Below are 23,949 nucleotides of genomic sequence, written 5' to 3' on the forward strand. Positions count from 1 at the left end.
GGAGAGGAAGATTTTTCCGGACGGACCGGATGCACCATCACGTGTTTCCGGCACTCGGGATCTTCGCGCCACAGAAGGGAGACTGCACAGAGGACATCTAGGACGGCGGCGTCCCCTCTGCTGAGAAGACTGCATTGGAGAAGGGCTACACGAGGGATCCGTAGGGGCACTGACCCAGGCCTTCTACATCCCAGGATCTCAGGTAGCGTTTCCCATTGGGACTCCTCCTACACACACGCAGCTTACAGCGTCTCCCCCATCTACTTCCATTCCTTCCACACCCACGCTTTGGAATTCCCTCGTGGCTTACCTCAGCAGTCCCACTGATTATTTATTTTCATATACCTCTCTGTACCCTCTGTTTTGAGCTGCGAGTAGCCTTCAACTCATCAGCCATCTTATCATCTGCTGCATTAATTGCAGCCCATATTAAATAAGCGTACGACTTGTCGGGCTTTTTGAACACGTACTGTGGCGGTGCACTCATCTCGGAACGCTCTGAACAATAGAACACCAGACACTGTGCATTGAGTTTTTAATATGAAACGCCTACATTGATACAGTATTGTAACTTCTTCAGTACCAATGTCAATTCACAATGGACCACTATGGTGCTTTTTAAACACCTGCAAGTTGACACATTACTGAAGCACATGTACAGTACTGTAGTGTACACATTACAATTCATGAATATCTGCCACCTGGCGAATACGCGTAGAATTGCACCCAATTAAATCCAAACCATTATCATTAAACAGATCAACCGCGGGTGACGGCCTGCATGAATTCGGCATGAACGCGGTGAAGTGCGTGGCATTCTGAAAATGCCACCGCAAAATAACAGAAGTGTTAAAATAACCCCTGCCGCGGCTGTATGTACTTAACAAAAGAGTAGTTCTCCTTGTCACCATCTTCTTATAGATAAACTATAATCCTTATTCTGAATGTCCAGTTGTTCCTTATGTAATGGTTAGACACCCACCCAATCTCACATTGGCCCCTGTGGTCTACTAACCCCATTACATGGATGTATATTGTGTGGTGCACCTGCTGGCTTACAGGACTCCTGAGTCTCCCATTGAGTTGGTATGGCGATATCTGCACGACAGGCATCTGAGGTAGTGTGATCTGAGTCCTACTCACATACGATGCAGCGCCTCCACCTCAACAGGATCTCTGCGGCTGCAGGGGGATGTATCTGATGAGGACCTCCTCTGTGGTACCTCCTTCTGCAGAATGTCTCCACACTCAAACAGAAGGGTTGCGGTGAACAAGGGCCTCTTTATTAGCATCACTATGGACAGACTGCCCCTCACAGCGGTCATTCTAGCCGCTCATTTTGGTGAAGTGCATCCCTCTCGGAAAGTTCCTTCTCTCTCTCAATAGAGTTGGATCACCTCTCCCCTAAGGGAGATCACCATCTGTGTCAGGTCCCTGATCACAGTGTGGAAGCACTTGGTACTTAGATCTGACAGCCTTGAACTGCTGCAGACTCTTCTTGAACTTGAAACCCAAACTGTTCACTCAGTCATAACTGAACCTCTAACTTTTGGCAGTGCTCTGTCTTATATAGACTCAGAAAACAGCCACACCTCTGGTGTCACTAACAGTGGACACAGAGCATGTTACCACTCCCCTTGTGTACATATGACACCTCACCAGGGTATGAGGGCAAACCTCCATGATTGTTGCTAGCATCCCTGCATACTTAATAAAAGACAAGGAAAAGGGGAGAGAAGGGAGGAAGCCCCCGCATGAGCTCAAAGTAATAGTATAGTAATGGGTGTAATCTGAAATCTCATCTGTTTCAAAAAGGGATGAGGAGTCATAAACAGAAAGGTTCCCTTAGGAATGCACTCAGATGGATATAGTGAGGCAAGTGAAATATAATTAAAATACATTTAATAATAGATACACAATAAAACTAAATTTGTATAGAGGGGTGTGGTAAGAAGGTTCAAGACCACCCCCTAATGACAGACCAAAAACGTTTCCACATAAAGTAAATAGGAGAGGAGACCTAAATTAACACTACAAGTGGCCAGTTGGTATATATGCTACGATATTAATTCCAATAGAGAGAAGTACCCTCCTGCAGTGGAGTGGCACTATTAACTAAAAAACTGGCAGCATAATAAAATAATATCTACCCGTACTAAATCTATAGGAATATAATCAAATAGCACAAAAGTAGTAACCAATAAATGGCCAATAGTAAATACAGAAAATAGTGTCATATAACATGAGTAGCGGCGTGTGGTCACAGCTCAAGCGCACTATGGTGTATAATAATAACCTACTAACATATTATTATCAAAATCCATAAATGAGGACACTGTAGTAAAGACATATAACCCTAAATAGGGCTAGCATAAAGTATGCATATATAACGCCCTGAGGCACGGTTCAAAGACCGTATCAAGTTATAGCCTCTTGAACCTTAGATGTCAAAAACACTTACAAATGTATGAGAAGCAAATGTCTATGAGGTAATTTAGGGTAGAATCGTCACACATCACCACACAGAAAGTGTAATGAGTGTCACAATAGTGTCCTTAAAATAAAGTCAGACCCTAAATGAGTGTGATAGACAAAATGTAGGAATATATGTTGATAAAATATGAATGCTACAAGGTCATAGCGCTCATAGTAGGTATAAGAGAAATACAGACATCAGAAATCATACTTATTGTCAGTTACCAATACAGTATAACACAGAGTTGCAATGCTCCTGGTAAAGCCCCATCCTGTGCATAGTAGCATTGTATAGTATAAGGTGGGCTAAGCAACAATGTACTTAGCTTGTTACAATCAACAGGAGCTCTTGCATGTTGCCCATAGAAGGAACACGGATAGACATTCCAGCCGCAGTGTGGCTGGTGCGTGTCTCCGTGTACCGAGCGCTGAGGAGTGACGTCATGTCCTGAAACCACCTGACATATGTTTCGCGCTGGAGCGCGCTTTTTCAAAGGTCCCCTTGTGTACATATGACACCTCACCAGGGTATGAGGGCAAACCTCCATGATTGTTGCTGGCAACCCTGCATACTTACCAGGTTTACTGCCAGCATGAGGAGCTGTATACCATTTTTATACGTGGCTACATTCTCCCCCTGGTGAAACCCAGGCTGGGACCTAAATTTGTGGAACCTTCTTCCAGGTAGCACTGCAACACACAACAGAACAATATATATAAAAATACATTATACACACTGATCATGTCTTCACAGTAAACATAATTGTATACAGTGCATGCTGACCTGCAGACTGCACTGCTCTTAAGGAGAATCCCCATTACACTACACTATTAATAGTGCCTAGGGTCTGGCTTCTGTACCTCCCTACCATTTACATCCTTGACAGTCACTGTACTCTCTAGGTGGCTCACTCTCTGGCCTGTATTCCATCCGGTGCATATAAATATTGCGCCCAACACTCCACACCCTCATCAGCTGTGAGACTCGCTCCTCCATCTTAAACCCAGCATAACCACCGGACTTGCTCATAATGTATTCCTCTATGGTCTCCCGTAGCCAGGTGTCTCTACCATCCTCAATCTCTTGCATTAAGGGTTCTGGCACATAAAGATATTCTAGCCCATGGGACTTCTTATACTTGGTGACAATGGCTCTTTCAGCCCTACTGGTGCGAATCAGCTTTTTGTTGCCAGCCCTGCCTGGCAGTACCCATGATAACGGCTCATGAGGTTCAACTAGATCCCTAAATATGGCCGACCCTCGGGGAGTAACTACCCCCGCGTGTATGTCATGCCACCGTAGTCGAAGCTCCTCTACTCGCTCCTCCTCAGAGAACTCCCCTACGCCCCACCAGTGATCCACGATTCCATCCCTCCTCAATATGAACCGTGTACGGTCCATCCAGGCCTCAAACCCCTCGAACATGGGCGCCCACCATCTGGTCTCCTTGTTCCGTACTCTCTCTACTGTGACTACCGTATCCTCACTTCTTCCGGTTCACCCCCCGAAGAAATTCCGGATGTCCTGGTGGACCTGGAATTTGACCCTAAATGCTTAGGCCTACATTTCACATTCATGGCGCTGTTACTATCGCTAGTACATGAAGTTACTCTGCGCATAGACACTCCACTCCCCGATCCCTCATCGGAGGTAAAACAATCGCCCCAGTCCAGAGTTGACCCAGTCCGTTCATCAGATGTGTCCCGTGACTCCCCAGATAACCCTTGGCTCAACTGGGACCCAGATGAGGAGGTGACAGGGACAGGGGTTTTAACTAAGGCCGGGGGTTGGGCATAGGGAAAGGCTATAGGTCGGTGCGGCACAATGGTCTGCAGCTCCTCGCTACCTTGATCGGTATCATCAGATGGACGTTCCGGTTCCCCCGTCTCCTGGTGCCCAGGCTTCTGCAGGGCCTGCCAGCTCTTGCTCTTGGCTGCTCCCGGTAAGCGACCACTGCACAGCAGTCGCGAGGACACAGCCATCTTCTCGTATGACTCATCGCCGCCATCTTGGGTTGGGCTCCCAACCGGAACCTCTTCCTCCACAATGACATCCGCCGCCGGAAGTGAAGGTTCTGCTCTCCGCTCCGCTCGGGCCTGGGCTAGGCCTTCCTCTGCCGTTGCCACCACCGGCGCCTGGGGAGGGTAAGGATGTGTCTCACCGCTCCGTCGGCTCAGGATGGGATCTTCTACGCCTTCCGTGCTGGATGTCACCATGGCCGTGGGACTCCTCCTCTCCGGTTGACTCCTCACAGGCGACATCGGCACTTCGAGACTCCGCTCCGCTGCTTGGCAGGTAAGGTCTGGTTCTTTCACAGCACCGCTGTGGTGGTTCGCCGGTAGGCGCATCACTACCGATGTCGGGCTGGGCTTTTCTTCACTGCGGTTGCATGCCCCTGGTTCCTTAGGTTCCGTCGCTATCATCAACAGCGATCCCCATTCTCCGGGATCCGCTGGCTCCTCTTTGATCTTGGGCGAGGCTTCAGCCGTCATCTTGGCTGTTTCCGCTCCCGCCTCCACGGTGTACCCCGGCACGAAGGGCTGCACGGCCCATAGGTAGTGGATGCCACATTGGGGACACCTCGCCATGGTACTTGCTACTCCACCCGGCAATCGGCACTGCATACACAGGCATCTGATCATTTCAGTGTCACCCGCTTTGATCACTAGGAAGCCTCCTGGTAACGAGTAGGGGTGAGCTGAGATGTCCATCTCTTTTCCGCTTGCAACGCTGGTTACAGGGGACACTTTCTGTAGTGATCTTGCCTGTTCACCAGCTCCTCGCAACTGAAGGGCAGGGGTCGGTTTGTTAACTCCTCCCTCAGCCCGCTTCACTCTCATTTGGCAAAGTCGGAAACCACTCCCCCTGGTAGATATTAGGGGAGGGTCCCACAGATTCACTGGGTGACCCAGTACCGGCTCTGAGCCTGTTACAGTCCATGAAGGCGCGGCCACAGCTTTCGTGCCATACCCCCAAGCAGGGTGGGGTTCTCTTCTTGGCGCCAATCCTGACCAACGCTCTGCAATTTTAGTATTTGCAGAATTCTCTGCACTAGGCCCACGCGGTCTCCCAGGGAAGCGGGAGCCGCCATCTTGGCTTGCACGGCCATTCTCGATTGCAATTGAGGTACATTTTTGGTTGTGGCTTACCATCTGGCAAGCAGATTCTCCGTTTCCTCCGCACATAACTACAATGTCCTCAACACTGTCCTCCAGGGTAGCACCCTGGGATCCTAGGCAGGACAAAAACGGCGCGGCCACAGCCTTGGCGCCACTCCATAGCATGCCTGCCAAAGTCACTTCAGTCGCCCGCTCCTCCGTGGTATACACACCACGTGTGCTCCCTCCATCAGCCGGGGTCCGCCATCTTGGACTCTCCGCACCACACGGAGCTTCTCTACTTGCGGTCGCCATCTTCACACTGTAATTTCTAGTATCGCACATGGCGCTCCTCTCTGCGGGGCAGCTGCCATTTCGATGCAATAAAGAATGCCACGATGCACCACCTACGTGTATCTAATGTACGTCTAACTCATGTTGCACTATCTCAGGCTAGGCTCACTCTCTCTGTGTATGCTGTGTCCACCTCCCTCCAGTCTGTGCTCTGCGGTAAGTGTCTGGCTCCTGGCTAGAGTACTCTGGCTTCTCCCATGCAGTACTAGGGTGTCTACCTACTGTTGGCCAACCTAGCGCAGACCCTCTCAGGAATTCCTGACCCTTGTTACCAGGCTATTCTTTCAGGCATCCTACCACTAGCTGCCTCAAGGAGACTAGAACAGCTATAGCCCTGTCTCCAGACCCACTTAACTCCACTCCGGATCCTAGGGTGTCCTTGTGAGCTGACAAATCCATCACACTCTTGACTACCCCTAGGCTCCGTCTCCATCCACAGCACTGACTGGCAGCATACATTCTCCCTGTTTCCTAGTGTGCCCAGCAAAAGCCTGTCCTGTTGATAGGTATCTCAGCAGCCCCTCCAAAAATGTAACGGTTAGACACCCACCCAATCTCACATTGGCCCCTGTGGTCTACTAACCCCATTACATGGATGTGTATTGTGTGGTGCACCTGCTGGCTTACAGGACTCCTGAGTCTCCCACTGAGTTGGTATGGGGATATCAGCATGACAGGCATCTGAGGTAGTGTGATTTGAGTCGTACTCACATACGATTCAGCGTCTCCACCTCATCAGGATCTCTGCGGCTGCAGGGGGATGTATCTGATGAGGACCTCCTCTGTGGTACCTCCTTCTGCAGAATGACTCCACACTCACACAGAAGGGTTGCGATGAACAAGGGCCTCTTTATTAGCATCACTATGGACAGACTGCCCCTCATAGCGGTCGTTCTAGCCGCTCATTTTGGTGAAGTGCATCATTCTCGGGAAGTTCCTTCTCTCTCTCAATAGAGTTGGATCACCTCTCCCCTAAGGGAGATCGCCATCTGTGTCAAGTCCCTAGGTACTTAGATCTGACAGCCTTGAACTGCTGCAGACTCTTCTTCAACTTGAAACCCAGACTGTTCACTCAGTCATAACTGAACCGCTAACTTTTGGCAGTGCTGTATCTTATATAGACTCAGAAAACAGCCACACCTCTGGTGTCACTAACAGTGGACACAGAGCATGTTACCACTCCCCTTGTGTACATATGACACCTCACCAGGGTATGAGGGCAACCCTGCATACTTACCAGGGTTACTGCCAGCATGAGAAAGAGCTGTATACCATTTTTATACCTGGCTACATTTATAAATCCAAAAATTACAACCCTAAAGGATCTATATGTAAAGGATTTGACTGCCCTAAACCTAATTAGAGAGAATTAAAACAGTGATAATAATAATTAAACTAATAACACATATACTAAGCGCTCAACCTATTAGAACAGTGATCCACTAGTGAAACTAATAAAGTGCAATAGTGATTAACAATATAACCAATAAATACAGTGATTATAATGAAAATTAACACAAAAAATGTGTAAAAAAAAAATCCCCACACAATACAATGAATTGATATTAGGGATGGCTGCCTCAGGACAAATAAAAAAATCCATCCATAGGGACTTGTACAGAATACTGAAATACAAGAGAGCAAACAGTCCTGGGCGCACGAACTAGTGAAAATAATACCAGTCACTGATTGAAAAACAGTCCTGGGATTATGATGGAAATGTAGGCCCGTTTGCCATGAGAAACTTGCTGTAATTCTTTGAGTATAAATTAGCACTATATACGGTGGGAGATTGGGGTGAGATTGTCACTATGTTTCTCACCAGCCCACAGCCAGCACCACGTGCAGCTCTCACCAGGGGGCACTCACCGCACCTTACTTAGGAGCCCACCAGGGGTCGCTGTTCCATTTGGGCTCAGGATGAGCTTGTTAGAGGGCGCTCTGGCCTCCCCTCTTCCCTCTCTATGGTCCCTCTGCTGTAGCCGGATGTCCTGGTGTTTGAGATTTGATTCCGGCAGGAAACACTGATCCTGAGCACAGACTGTCCCACATCCTGAGGAGGGAATCCAGGTCACTCCCACAGGGAAGGACTGAGAGATCACAGGGGCTCCCCCCACCCTCCATAGGAAGTACACACACAGTGAGGGGGGATAAAGTGCACATCTCAGGCACTGAGGGGGGGACACACTGAGGAATAGGCTCTGAAGCCTCTAAGTCCCTTTTCCTGTGCCCCCCTCACATTGCCCACCCCCTGCTGCACAGAGATCTTCAGCCTGTGTTATTGGGTAAGTGCTTTCCTCCTCCTCCCTTCCCCTCCCTTGTGTGACCTGTGCACATTATCCCAGTGCTGCTCTGAGCTTCCTTACACACAGGAGCCTGAGAGGCTGAGCCTCTGATAGTGAGGGGGAGCCTCTGGCACTGGGGGGGTTACTCCTCCTGGTATCACAGGGACTGGGAGATAATGGGGGTTATTTTACATTGGGAATTAACATTAGGAATCAGTGAGGATAAGATTGGAAAAGTTATTAAATAGAGTTAGAAAGTAATTAGATTGAGGGAGTATTGGTTGGAGTTTAACTCCTTCATTACCACAGGGGCCAGCCAGCATCATGTGTGTGTTATGGGCTATAGCTTCTCTGTGTGAGGCTGACCCGTTTGCCTGGGGACAGTCCTGGTCTGACTGTATGTTCTGATGTCCCAAATATCTGCTGCATTCTCATGTCCAAGTTTTAAATCATGTGTCTGGGACAGTGGGGAGATAGGGAGGGTCTGTGCAGAGGAGGAGGGTGAGGTCTGTGCAGAACTGGAGATGTAGAAGTGAGACACAGAGCCCTCTTCCCTCCTCCGCTGGTGCGTGTGCGGCTCGTTTGTAGAGGGTAAGCGGTGACGCGCGTGGTTATGATGTCACAACAATATGCCGCACTGTGATTGGTTCATAGTGGCACGGCGACAGCGCGGAAATACAAATTTCTTGTACTTTCTCTGGTCTGCTGCGTCACCGCTCGCGGCCGTGCACGATTCTCAACTATCAACGTCAGCCTCCCACCGTTAATTGTAATTGATGAGCGCAACAGCGCGCTCTATATTACAGGCCTTAGAATAAAGGTAAATGCTGCACACCAACCATAAAAAATCCAATAAGGTGATAGAATTACCGGTGCTCCTACGAATGGATGATATCCTGCAGCATACCCAGGAACGCAAGAAATCGCACAGCACTGACAGATTTGCTAAACTCTAATTTATTGAAGCCAGAAACACAACGTTTCAACCATGCGATCTTTCTCAAGTGATATAAAGTGGCATAATTAGAAAGTCCTGTGAAGTCCCTTTTATATCCCCACCATCCCCAAATGCCCTCTGGGAATTATCCTAGATGAATTGCAGGTGTGCTGATCTGCAGGTAACTCCCTCTGTTCATAGCGTCCATTAGAGGCTTCAGTACTTTAATGAGGGTGCGTCATGTGATCCTCCATTGTCTTCATGAGTCATAGCAGACTCCTCTGTATGGTGCATCCCCAGCATTTGATCTGCTCCGTCACCGCTTGGTGCTTTCCCACGTCCGGTTATTTATCCGGGCATCAGCTCCTTGCGATCCTCACTCCGTTCTGATCGGGTCTCTCCCTGTGACGTCATTGGCTCCTCCTGCCATATCGTGGCATTCTTTGTATACATCTGCTGTATGTGTCATCCTCTGTGATCAGCAGACTTATCATCCAGACGCATGCAAAAAACATTATTTTTAACCAAATGTAACAAAATGAGCGCGCCCCCGCATTACACAACACAACGGCTTCCGTTTGTAATCCCTTTGCACATACAGTCAGTTTAATGTTTATTATGAGGACATGCATTATCCTGTGTGCTGATTTAGGCCTCCTGATCTGTTTTTTCCATGCGTCTGCATGATAAGTCTGCTGATCACAGAGGATGACACATACAGCAGATGTATACAAAGAATGCCACGATATGGCAGGAGGAGCCAATGACGTCACAGGGAGAGACCCGATCAGAACGGAGTGAGGATCGCAAGGAGATGATGCCCGGATGGATAACATGACGTGGGAAAGCACCAAGCGGTGACGGAGCAGATCAGATGCTGGGGATGCACCATACAGGGGAGTCTATGACATACAAACATAGTGACTAATCGCTCACCTAGTAGTACAGATGATTAAAAAACTTGGTGCACAGGGAAAATTAATTAACTAACACTTTAACAGGTGACCACCAGGGGTCACTATAAGCCCTATAAATTGCACTCTTAAGTTGCCGTATCGGTATCAGACACTGGGGCTTATGCAGAGAAGATAGAGAAGGGAAATAGCACCATCTTTTGGCGAAAATACGTACCAGAGAAGCTTGTCCTGCAGAGAACATGGAGAGATTCATAAAATTCGCCACAGCAGGTTTCTTTACTTTAAAAATTGCCAAACACGTGGAGAGATTGGTAAATTCGCCATGTTAAAATAGGGTGGTATGCAGGTAGCATAGATGCACTGCAACTCGCCATTCTGCCCTATATTATAGCGAGTTCAATCTAGCCAGAAAAACTTGGCAATTTTGAATCTCATCAGAAAAATGAGGTAACGCAGCTTTCAGCATACGACCATAACTTTCTCCAATCCTGTGGCTATTTTCCTGCCGTTTTCACATTAAATAACGTTCCTCTCTGCATAAGCCCCACTGTTATAGGTGGATAATATGTAATTAGTAGGACCAAAGAAAGGGTCCACTGACCCTATGACAACAGACTCAAAAGCATAATTAAAACCAAAAATAACAACATTTTAATAAAACTATTTGTGACAAAACAACATATATAGTGGACATATAAACATTATGTCAACATACATTATCTTACCATTTGTGGTTATTATCCATGTAGCCAGTACAAGTGTATGATATATCTTTGTTTTGTTTTTTTATCGTTTGGGGATTTATGTATATGTGTCAATTGTTGCGCTGTGTTGGGTTGCTGTTATGACCTCATTTATAGCTATTCTTTAGTGCATAGTCCCACTAACAGGAGGTAGGAAAGGCGGATGGGCACTAATCCTAGTAACACTACAAGCTAGTAAAATAAAATTACTTTGAGGGGACGTGGCAAGAACAGCCCAACACTGGGTTGCACGGCGTGAGCCGAGAGTTTCGAGGAGTTACAAGAAGCTGTGGAATACGGGTCAACACCCCCTCCCCATCCCCCCCTACCCCACCTCTGCCCCCCCCCCTTTGTGTTACCCCTTCCCCCCCCCCCCCATTTCCCACATGTGTCTTCCCCGATGTGGCGCAACCCTTTCCCCCCTGAGTCAACGTGTTATGTGTAAGAGAATCAGCAAGTTATGTGGCAACCTCAGCTAATATTGGCCAAAAAATGTATTTACACCGCTGTATGCTTGGAAAACAATGAAAATAAAAAGTTGAAAAAAAAAAAAAAATTACTTTATTTAGAAAAAAAGGTAGGACATCATAGTAGAACTATGTGTTACTAGGATTAGTGCCCATCCGCCTTTCCTACCTCCTATTACCTACTTGGTATGGAGCACACAGCAGTCTCTGAGGCTACAGGTGTTTACTATCAACACTGAACGGAGGCGGTATCCAGCTGATCTGCGCTATAGCAATACCCTGCATGCAGTATCCCAAGTCCCGGCACGGCCGTTTCTTTCTGGAGGCAGACCCAGTGTGATCGGAGGGTTGGAGCGCTCTACCCGGGGACCCCAGCGCAACACAGCCGGTGAGCTCTGTGACACTGCCTACACGTCATCTGCCCGGGTCACAGCACGGCTGGTTGCCTCGCGGTATAAAGCCCCAGTGTTATCTATGGGCTTGATCGCACTACCCGTGGGACCCCAGCACAGTGCGGCCGTGGCTTTCGGAGACGCAGCCCCTACGTCATCAACATCGGCGAGCTGAGGGTTTTGGCATACACGCCAGGCAGCAGATGAGTTGCGGTGTCCATCGGCAGATCAGCGAAAGGAGCACCCAGGTTCTTTGATTCCTCTGCAGCTGGGATTCCCCTGCCTTATACAGGTTGGAGGGGATTTTTTTGCTTCATTGCATTGCACGGCTGAAAAGGTGGCAGGATTACCGGTCGGGTCAGGTTAGCATTATTGGAACTATTATTGATCAATAGCTTATGTGGCTGCGGCCTCACTGCTTTGTATCTTTGGTTCACATTTGCAAATTAACCCCCGACTGGTGTGCCCATACCTTTATAGCCATCTTGACTTTATTCCCTAATACTTATTATCTCACACCTGCCTAAAGACATTCCTAGTTACTCCTGGACAGTGATTGCATTTTTTGCTTTTTTTATATGATTGCAGCATTGGAACATTGGAGTTCACTCTCCATTTTTTCTACTAGTCCCACTAACAGTTTTTCTTTCCGTACAATTTACTGTTACTATACCCTGTATACCTTATATCCGGTCATTAGCTCCTATATGAGCTGTGGGTATGTATGTATGTATATATACAGGCATACCCCACTTAAGGACACTCACTTTAAGTACACTCGAGTAAGTACATTTCGCTCAATAGGCAAACAGCAGCTCACGCATGCGCCTGTCAGCACGTCCTGAACAGCAATACTGGCTCCCTACCTGTACCGAAGCTGTGCGCAAGCGGGGAGACTATAGAGCCTGTTACACATGTGTTATTTACATCGGTTATGCACGTATATGACAATTGCAGTAAAGTACATGCATCGATAAGTGGGGAAAAAGGGAGTGCTTCACTTTAAGTACATTTTCACTTTACATACATGCTCCGTTCCCATTGCGTACGTTAATACGGGGTATGCCTGTATATACATACACACACACACACACACACACACACACACACACACACGTAGAGGTATCAGTACCGTGTTAGCCGAGCTTCAATAATCAAAAATTAAATAGATGATACCGTTCTGTGGCTAACGAAATGCTTTTATTTGTGCGAGCTTTCGAGATACACTGATCTCTTCTTCCGGCGATGTTACAATGAATGAAGCAAGCAAAAGCTATACTATAAACAGTGTCTATTGGAATGTTATCTGTGCTGGTCCTTCCCCCGGTGTGGATGTGTTTTATGGCTGGAGTGGACGAGTCCTTTCGGGATCAGGTGCTCCTTCTTGCATTTGCTGAGGAAGATGATATCACTGTCTAGTTGACACCTCCAGCCATAAAACACATCCACACCGGGGGAAGGACCAGCACAGATAACATTCCAATAGACACTGTTTATAGTATACCCTTTGCTTGCTTCATTCATTGTAACATCGCCGGAAGAAGAGATCAGTGTATCTCGAAAGCTCGCACAAATAAAAGCATTTCGTTAGCCACAGAACGGTATCATCTATTTATTTTTTTATTATATATATATATATATATATATATATATATATATCATCTCATCCCCATATTCAACCATCTCTCCCACTGAGGATTTTATATCCTGTGTTTATATGTCCACTACATATGTTGTTTTGTCACAAATAGTTTTATTAAAATGTTATTTTTGTTTTTAATTATGCTTTTGAGTCTGTTGTCATAGGGTCAGTGGACCCTTTCTTTGGTCCTACTAATTACATATTATCCACCTATAACAGTGTCTGATACTGTAACTTAAGAGTGCAATTTATAGGGCTTATAGTGACCCCTGGTGGTCACCTGTTCAAGTGTTAGTTGAGTCTGCTATGACTCATGAAGACAACGGAGGATCACCTGACGCCCCCTCATTAAAGTACTGAAGCCTCTAATGGACGCTATGAACAGAGGGAGTTACCTGCAGATCAGCACACCTGCATTTCATCTAGGATAATTCCCAGAGGGCATTGTGGGATGGTGGGGATATAAAAGGGACTTCACAGGACTTTGTCATTATGCCACTTTATATCACTTGAGAAAGATCGCATGGTCGAAACGTTGTGTTTCTGGCTTCAATAAATTAGAGTTTCGCAAATCCGTCAGCCTCATGCCTGTAGCATACAAGGGGTTAACCCCTCATTTTCTAAATGTGCAAATATACAAAGATAACAGAAAGGTACAAGATCCAGTGATACAGTACTATTGGCTGTAGGAATCCATGAAACATTGCATGCAAAAGTTGATTATAAATGTTAATGGTGATTTAGCAAAAAGTTGAATCCAGTAAAAGAACATTCAAATAACGTGAACCGGGAAAACCCTAATATATCAACTAAGGAAAGAGGAATAACAATAGGGGAATAACAATAGGGGATTGAATGCAGAACGAGGACAAGATCTCCCATATATAGATATACTACTTGCAGTTTCTTAGTAACTTGTTTCTTCCAAGTCAGAGATAATATTCTGTTTTTAGTTCACACATAATATGTAAACTTCAACACAAGAAATGTGTTCAAAGTAATTACAGATTAATGTCTCAGTCAGTGTCATATAATGAATGTACAATTCCCAACATTTAAATGTCTGTTCTGCAAAGGGTTAAACTGATCCATTATAAGCATCAAAATAGCTTTTCTCCTTCAAATGTTTGAATAGAGGAACAGTAATAAACAAACAATTGTTTTTTTTTTTTGTTTGTTTTTTCAAATAGTTTTTATTGAGTAAATTGAAAATAACAATAAACAACAATACAAAGTGTTTTTAATAGTCTAATAGTCTTTAGACATTATTATATGCTTCACTTCATATTGTAGTAACCTAACAATTACGACTGAAATTAACTCCACCCAACCAGTGGGAATCTCATCTGTCTGTTATTACTGAGATACAGAAAAAAAAGAACAAGAAACAGCAAGGAAACATAGCAGAGAGAGAGTGAGAAGAATGGGGGGAAAGCTAAAGATGGAGGGGAAGAATGGGGGGTTTGTCCCCGTTTTTCCTCGCCAACAGAGCTTACCTTGCCATGTTCTGTTTGACAAAGCCCCACGGGGTGAAACGCGTTACAGGATCCGCCAGAAACTCTGCTGCTATGCTCTATCAATAAAGACTCAACATTAAGCACATGCCAGCCTTTGCATATTTTCTCCGGCGGTGCACCGATTTTTCCCTGTGTGTGGATATCTCTTGAACAAATAGAGTGATGCTGCACACCTCAAAAATAGAAAAAACATACAATAACCGGTGCTCCAGTGTTTGCACGAAAGCCTGCAATCAGTCCAAGACAGATGAATGAAGGAACAAAGGGCACTGCGGATTTGAGCAAAATAAACTCATTTACTGAGCCAACACGACGTTTCGACCTAAGTGGTCTTTTTCAAGTGACAATGCCATTGTTCCTTCATTCATGTGGATATCTCTTGCCATATTCTTGGCCCGTTTTTAACCGGTTCTCCGGCTAACTTGTATTCTATTATTACTTTAGCTACTCTTCCGTTTCTCCTTCTGGTGCCCTTGTCAAAAGAAAAATGTTTTCATCTTTTTCTGCCTAAATTATTCTCTGTGGACCCACTTCTCAGGTTTCCTCTATCTGGTATGGACCAGTCAGCTTGGACCTGAGCGTAGGGCCAGCCAGGGGCCCCAGATTTTATAATAGTCATCTGTTAATTGATTCAAAAAGGCCGTAAGTTTCTCCATTAGCATAACCTCATTGATTCTGCCTATAACAGTTTTCCTGGAGGGAGGGGTCATTTTTTTCCCAGGAGGCTGCTTTAGCGCATCTGGCTGCTGATAAATAAATTAATTTCCCCATTGGTCGGTCAGTATCCTCCACCGGTTTTGCCAGCAGGAAAGTCAACGGATCAATCGGGATTATCATGTCTGTTACTGCTTTAGTCAGGGATTGGATAGTTTCCCAATATACCTGTATTATTGGGCAGGTCCACCATATGTGGACCATGTCCCCCCTTTGTCCACATCCCCTCCAAACATAGATCTGATACCAGCAGGTAAATCTGTTTTAGCCAGGCTGGGGTAAGATACCAGTAAAATAATATTTTATAAATATTTTCCTTAATTGTGGTGCAAATGGACTTTTTTGTTGCATACTCCATATGTTTTCCCATTCCTCTCTGTCTATATCTATGTTCAAATCAGCCGCCCATTTAAGCAATATAATCATGATCCGGCATATCCAGTGCTGCCTCCATATCAGCATATATTTTGGTGATTAATCCTTTTTGGTAATTTTCAGCTCTACAACATTTCTCAAAATTGGTGAGAGGAGGAAAATCTAATTTTTGGTAATATCTTTTATAAGAATTGCCTAATCTGGAGGTATTTGAATAAGTCCAATTCTGGTGCGTCAAATTTCGTCTGGAGTACCTGGTAGCGGGGGGGGGGGGGGGGGGGGGAGGGGAGGAGGGGAACAACTTCTACTTAAACTCTCAAACCTTTATGGTGTATGAATTTTTCTAACCCCTACAAGGCTAGTCTGCATTGATAACTCTTGGCATTGATGTATCAACAATGAATTCTTTAACGTAAGGTGTACACAATCAACATTTTCAACCCAAACCTGGGGTTTCAGTCTGGAGGACACCTATCCCTTGCCCACGCCCCTAGGCGATCTCAACTCCGCTGCTCCGGTCATTAAACCCCGTGAACCACATAGGACCTTAAGCCCCCCCATCCCAAAGGGAAAATCCACCACCCCCGCCACAATATGAGGCCAAATCTTCCTCTCCAGCGTACTTCTCTGGCTTGCGTGTCAGATACTCCTTCATAGGAGCTCCATCCAACACGTGCGCGGCGGGGGAAAGCTGTCGGTTTGGAACATAAACTTCTCATTTCGGTTCTTCTGTTGCAGGAAACAGCAGAGTACAGTCCGCATTACAGGGGAATACAGCCAGTCGGGTCCTGAGCTTCATCTCGCAGACATTTGGTAGATGGTGAAGATCAGCAGTGGCCGTGGGGGGCAAAGTGGAGGTAATTCACAATTATTTTTAATCCTTTTGCGTACTCACACCTGCTAGCCTCTCTGAGGCTCTGACGGGGCCTTCTCTTTGGTCCGGTCTTTGGGGTTTAGGCACATCTTTATTCTGGGTAGATGGTGGAGTGTGACCCAGTGCACAGATAAACTGTTCAATATCTTCTGGGTGCCTTATGGTAAAGAATTTACCATTTCTATTAACCGTCAACCTAAAGGGAAACCCCCATCTATATTTCGCTCCCCATTCCCTTAGGAATAGGGTCAGTGGCTTAAGTTCTCTCTGCCGATTGATCGTTGTTTTGGACAAGTCGCTGAAAACTTGTAGCTGTTCATTTTGAAATTGGATAAAGTCTTTGTATCTGCAGGCTGCGAGGATTTTTTCTTTAGATGTGTAGCTATGCAGTCTGATCACATCTCTCCTGCGCTTTGGATCCTCAGAGCGGGGGCCAAGTGCTCGGTGTGCGCGGTCTATTTCCAGGTCATTTTCTTCCAGATCATCACATATAGTTGCTGAAGGAAAAACTTTTCCTTCCCTTGGCTTCAGAACTGAAAGGAACCTTTCCTCTGCCAAGAGAGCTGAAGGCCTTGTGACTGGATATACACACATCTGCACCGTTTGCAGCAGACTCCCCCAGGAAGCTTTCACGCACTGCCACTCGTTATCTCCGATTTTTGTTGAACTTACAGGCCCGGTAAACGAAAGAAATGAAACGTAACGCAAGCCAGGTTTCAAATCCTTTGTCTCAATTTATTACTCATAGGGTAATGACTTTTATACCAGAAAAAGAAGATATTGATTATAGGCGTAACATAGGCGTAACCTGGGTGTGTCTTGGGCGTAGCTTTGATTAGAGGCGTGATTTAGGAGCAGGACATATTAGTGGCATGATTTTGGGACGTGTTTCTCCCAATACTGGCAATGTTACAATACATAGCTTATTCATTGTCTGTTATCAAAAGAGACCTTGAATCTCTATCAACTAAGTTATACGATTTTGCCTCTTTCATAGAACCAGTCTATTGTATTTTAACTAAAAGAGCAGGAAACTGACAATACAAAAAGTATCTTAGCAATATCCTGAGCAGGGAGAAAGGAAATGTAATTTGGCAGAAACTGAGTGCATTAGGAATTATATTTCAGCAAAAGGCTGACTACAGAATCTTAACTGGTTATGAACAGACAAAATGGATGCTTAACACAAGTGCAGATTCTGGCCTGACCTTCTGGTCCTAACAGTTGCGAACAACTCTAACAGGTACGGCCGTAGGGTGTCCGGGAGAACCGATTCCGGGACATTACGGATCCTCAGGTTTTGTCTTCTGTCCCGGTTCTCCTGATCCTCCAGCCCATCCCTTAGTGCAGGGGTGGGGAACCTTTTTTCTGCCAAGGGCCATTTGGATATTTATAACATCGTTCGCGGGCCATACAGACACAGACAGGCAGGCACACGGCAGGCACACAGAACCCCGCCCCCTACCTCTGGTAGTTGCTGCTGCTGCTGGGGGGATCGTGTAGGGCGGATGCTGGGGTAAGTGCGGGGGGAACTGCTGGAGAAACATGGGGGAAGTGCGGGGAATGCTGCGGGGTGAGTGCGGGGGAGGTACGGTGGCTGCTGGGGGATCGCTGGGGCTAGTACGGTCGCTGCTGGGGATCGTGTAGGCCTGCCGGCGCCTCACACCACCTCCTCCCGATCGGGCGCGTGGCGGCCATTTTGATTAAAATTATCGCGACCCCGGTTATAGAAGTTGCTTTAGCAGGGCCAGATCAAATTATTTCAAGGGCCTTATATGGCCCTCGGGCCTGACGTTCCCCACCCCCTGCCTTAGTGAGTTAATTTACTCACCTAATCTGATGATCTCTTCATCAGCTGCAGTCTGCTGATACAGGGCCTCCCCTAGCCTTGTCTCCAGCTCTGTTGTTCTCTGGGAAAGGCCGTTGATTTCTTCTTTGAGCTCAGACACCGCCGCCCTCTGGTCCATTTGCAGGGATTGGTGTAATTTTGCGTGCATAGTGGATAATAGCTCCTCCAGGTATGTTTTAGTTATCCCTTCATCCTTTATGAGGCCCTCGCTCATCCGAGCTCGCTCCCTGCTTGTCACCATCGGCGGGTCTCGTCTCCGGCGCCATCTTGCCCCTCTGCAGTTGCGCTCGAGCCGCGCTTGGCCGGGGAGAAAAACTTGGATACCGCTGCAGCGGGCGCTTTCTTCGATCGGTTAGCCACCTCCAGGGGTTTTGCCAACCCTTCCCCTCAAATCGCCGCCGAAATCTTTGTTTTAAGTGCGCTTGTAATTAATATTATATCCAAGGGTCCTGGAGCTCCCTCACTATGCGACCATCCCGGTACACGTCACCGGAAGTCCCCCATAAACAATTGTTTTAAGGGATTTTTAGAAACCTAATATCTATCATATTGGAACAAATCTCCCCTATAAAGCATAGTTATAAATTCCCAATAAATAGTTACATCTTTCTAATAGAACTTTACTAAGGATACTTCCCACAGTTATTATTTACCAGTAACAGTCTCTATATGAGCCTATTTGTGCCTCTTTCCTATAGTACAGCATAGAGACCGAGTATTACACGGATATCTCCTCTAAGCAGCTGTGTCCAAAGTTATTCAGCAGAGGGCCAGATTCCTTTTTTTTTTTTTTTTTTAATTTTTCTTTATTAATCTGTCAAGTGACATCCTCCCACTCCCCTCCCCCCCATATAAACATTGGTACCTCATGCAACACGCACACAATATGCTCTATGCATGCCACACACACACACACACCTCATGCATGCCACACACACACAACTCATGCATGCCACACACACACCTCATGCATCACACACACTTCGTGCATGCCCCACGTAGAAAAACACATACACATTTATTTATTTTATTTATAAAATATTTTACCAGGAAGTAATAGATTGAGTTACCTCTCATTTTCTAGTATTTTCTGGGCACAGTTGAGACAAATAATACATGTTTACAAATACAGTTACATAATGAGCAGGATATACATTATATACAAGACATTACATGCACAGTTAAAGATAATTTATATTATGGGCGTATGAAACAGTTACAGACCAGATTAAAATGTGAGATAGCCTTAGATTTGAAAGAACGTAGACTGGTGGTGGTTAGACTGGTGGTGGATATGAGAGTCTCTGGTAGGTTGTTCCAGTTTTAGGGCGCACGATAAGAGAAGGAGGAGCGGCCGGATACTTTGTTGAGCCTTGGGACCATGAACAGTCTTTTGGAGTCTGATCTCAGATGGTAGGTGCTGCATGTGGTAGGGGTGAGGAGCTTGTTCAGATAGCTGGGTAGCTTGCCCATGAAGAATTTGAAGGCAAGACAGGAAAGGTGAACTTTGCGCCTAGACTCGAGTGATGACCAATCTAGTTCTTTGAGCATTTCGCAGTGATGTGTGTTATAGTTGCATTGGAGAACAAAACGACAAATTGAGTTGTAGAGGGTGTTAAGTTTGCTAAGGTGGGTTTGAAGTGCCGAGCCATATACGGTGTCTCCATAGTCAATAATTGGCATTAGCATCTGCTGTGCAATACGTTTTCTAACCAAGAGACTTAGGGAGGATTTGTTCCTGTAAAGTACCCCTAGTTTGGCATAGGTCTTGGTTGTCAGGGTATCAATGTGCATCCCGAATGTTAAGTGGGAGTCACACACACACACACACACACACACCTCATGAAACACGCACACAATATGCTCTATGCGTGCCCCACGTGTACACACCTCATGCGTGCCCCACGTGTACACACCTCATGCGTGCCCCACGTGTACACACCTCATGCGTGCCCCACGTGTACACACCTCATGCGTGCCCCACGTGTGTACACCTCGTGCGTGCCCCACGTGTGTACACCTCGTGCGTGCCCCACGTGTACACACCTCGTGCGTGCCCCACGTGTACACACATGCTTTTTGTTTTTTCTGTTTATAATCGGGGACCTCAGACCATGGCAGATATGTAAAATTAATATCTTTTATTTGCATACTATCTCCGGTGGTGGAAGCATATAGATATGATTGCAATTGAGTAAGGGGTTAATATGAGCTCATTGACAGTACTTTGCGGGGTGGATAGGTGAGTTGACTAGAGTATCTATGAGTATTAACCCTGCTATCATATCTATGTCACGTGATCACTTGTGTGCTGTTCGTGACAGATTTAGGGGAGATATTGCTCATTTTGAAGGAACTTTACAAAGGTGAAAAGTGAGACCGCTTGCGAGCTGTTTATTAACCCTTGTCCCATATGCAAGTCACATGCTCACAGTGGTGCCGTACGTGACACACCCCATAACTCTCTTAATGTAACTCGTAAAATAATGTGATCCACCTCATCGTGTTCAAGTGAGTTTGCCTCAAGCATAAAGATTAGGCTTTACCGTGCGACTGCTAATTTTAGAGAAGGAAACACATTTCTTACCAGTGCACAATAAATATTGTGGTGTGTTTATCATTTAATTCACCGAATTTCACGTCACAAATATATATTTCCCATTTTTGGAGGCACATCATAAATTAATGATGTTGCATTTGTAAGGAATGGGGAATGTCTTTCTGGTCACATCCTCTTGCCCTGTCCGAAGCACTTTGGAAGTCCCTTTATGTTGCATAAAGATGTCCGGGTCACTTCCTGTACATCTGGGTGTCCATTTTGCTGGAAACACGGTTAATTAATTGACTGATAAAGTTGGTCCCTTTTTTTAATATGGGCAGATTTGACCCTGATGACCTCTAAGCCAGAGGAAGAATGGGTGCTTTTAAAATGTCATTTTAACTCCAGTTGACTTCCTATGGAAAATATTGTATTTTAAAACTGAAATTAACCGTTTGTGTAATTTATTTTCAGCAAAACTACACAGAAAAACCCATTATCGTCACGCCCCCTCCCTTAACTGTGAGCAAGGAGAGTTGGATACTGTCACGGTGATGGGGTAACCAGGCTTTATAATAAAGGTTAAGTCCACTTGGTTGCCCCTGAAAGCTGGTTTGGGGTCCTAGAGAGTCAGCTCTTTGGCCCGTGTATTGTGCATGCATTACTGTGACTGCAAATTATGCGACATTAAAGATTTTTCTGTGTTTTGCCTTTTCCTTGGGTGCTGGGCCCAGGAGATTTCTAGGCTGTAAGTTCCAGGGTGGGTTTGCCGGAGAAAGTCTTTACAGAATGTGGCTATGTATCAGGATTCCAAAATTACAGGATACCACAAAAGATGTATCCGAGCATCAAGGAAGATTCTCGGATATATCAAAGCATATTGCTCTGGGCAAACTCCTGCCCTGAAAACGTTCTTGCGACTCACCACCAGGATGTCCTGCTGCAGCCCAAAGAGGAAAGGTAAACTGGGCACCAGGGGGGTGTAAGGTACCCCTAGACCTGTATCGGGGTCCCCAGTGTAATGAGGGTATGCCCAGTGTGTCCAGTGTGTGCGTAGCCTGCCTAAACATAGTATACATTTTGGGGGGTTATTTTAGCCAGAGATGAGGCTGTGAGAGTTTTAAAAGTAAAGTTTGCTGTAAGAAATAAAGGCTAGTGTAAGGGGAACCGTTTAGTTTTTACACTATTTCATACACCAAAGGACTGTAACACATTTTAGCAACAGAATGTATAAAAGTATATTTTATTAAGCCGCAGTCTTTTAAAATATGTATTACTTTATACATTAAACCAGGCAGGGTCTTTCATCCTAGGGACAGAAGGGGGTGCTCCTGGCCACCTGGGCTTTGGTGCCAGTGAGTCTAATCCAAGGTCCGTAGATTAAAGTGACACTAGCTGCCAGGGGTGTGAAAGCTATTCAGGCAAAATGGCTAAATAAAGTACCCGTGTCCTGGACTGATAGCTGACCAGCCTGGCCTGTTGTCACCTTCTAGACTTGAAGGCACAGAGCCTGCGGGAGGGCTTTGAATAGTAAGGGGCAAGATGGAGGTTTGTGCACATGTCGTCTCTCTTTTCTGAAGCCATAGGTGCCAGCTTTCACAAACCTGGCAAAGTGTGTGAGTGGCTAGAGATGAAGTTCCCACGCATGTGGGTTGGCTGTAAGGCTGTGGGACTGACTTTGAAAAAGTTATAAAAAAAGTTAGTTCCAGCCCAGAGGGCAGATTCCGGATTGCTAAGGAGATTCCTAAGGGATCAGAACACCGATCCGACCTGTGATTCCAAGGTCCAAAGTGTGTAACCTTCACGGAGGGGTCGGACCGACTCAAGAAGCCTTGCGGAGACGGCAAGGAAACCGCTACAGGACTTTAAGCAGAAAAGTCAGACTTTCAGTACCATTTGGAGTGGAAAGTGCGGGAGCTGCTGGAGTCTCATACCGATTTGAGCTCCAGAACTTTTTGGGCTAAGACCCGGTCAACCAACGGAGTATTTAAAGACTTTGTTTCAATCACAAAAGTTAGTTTTTCAACCCCAAACCTCCAGTAAGTGTATTTTCTTCTGCCTATTGTAATCCAATGAGTTTGCCTGTTTCTACGGCATAAATCACAATTTATTTTACTTATTGGCTATGCTCAGTGATATGATCCCGGTAGAAATGTGTAAGTTCCTGGTCCCCCGTGACAGATACAAGCCAGCCTCTGCACCCATATGGATTCCTCATTTCCCTTGGCGTGATACTTTGTCTATATCCTCTGTGTCCGGGGTCCACTTTGTCACGGGAGACCAGGAACTTTTAAAACCTTCTGGGATCATTTAAACTAGCAAAGGCAGAGTTATTGAATAAAATGGGGTTTATTCGTGCAAGCACACAGCAAATACACAATATACAGGTAAAATACACATCACACTGGGGGGAGAGACACTAATTACCTAGGTGCCGGGTGCTTGCTTCAGCAAAGGCTTACCCTGTCCTCTCCAGCTGGTTCCAGCTCCGTCCAATTCTCAGAACTTGTCCTCAGCTTGGGCTTCTCCGGCACCTCAATGCTTAGTGCTTTGCTATTGCGAGCAAAGCACCTTGGAAAATCTGTCAGCGCTTCACTAGACCAAGTCCCAAGATTACCTGTGAGTCTGAGAGACTGATAGAGCTCTCTGATTGGGCAGTCCTTTACATAGGACACCGAAGTCTGTCTAACATGGAAGAGAGACTAGCGCCCAATCAGAGTGTGGGAATTTTCCTCACCGGCCTATCAGAGCAGGGGCTCGTCGGGCTGCT

The 23,949-nt window shown here is 46.0% G+C and overlaps 1 protein-coding gene across 10 annotated transcripts in view; it reads left to right on the forward strand.

Annotated features, from left to right (window-relative positions):
* Nucleotides 1-7,933: 7,933 nt before the first annotated feature.
* Nucleotides 7,934-23,949, forward strand: part of LOC142488010 (uncharacterized) — a 46,856-nt gene continuing 30,840 nt past the window's right edge. For 2 of the 10 annotated variants that reach the window (XM_075588330.1, XM_075588331.1), the window contains exons 1-2: nucleotides 7,934-8,213; nucleotides 16,656-16,774. The gene's annotated coding sequence lies outside the window, so the exon portion shown is untranslated. Of the gene's footprint in view, nucleotides 8,214-8,640; nucleotides 9,034-16,655; nucleotides 16,775-21,653; nucleotides 23,219-23,949 lie in introns of those variants that run through there. The other 8 variants (XM_075588332.1, XM_075588333.1, XM_075588324.1 and 5 more) reach the window with 7 other exon arrangements.

The sequence above is a fragment of the Ascaphus truei genome, chromosome 2, assembly GCF_040206685.1.
Source record: "Ascaphus truei isolate aAscTru1 chromosome 2, aAscTru1.hap1, whole genome shotgun sequence".
NCBI lineage: Eukaryota > Metazoa > Chordata > Amphibia > Anura > Ascaphidae > Ascaphus > Ascaphus truei.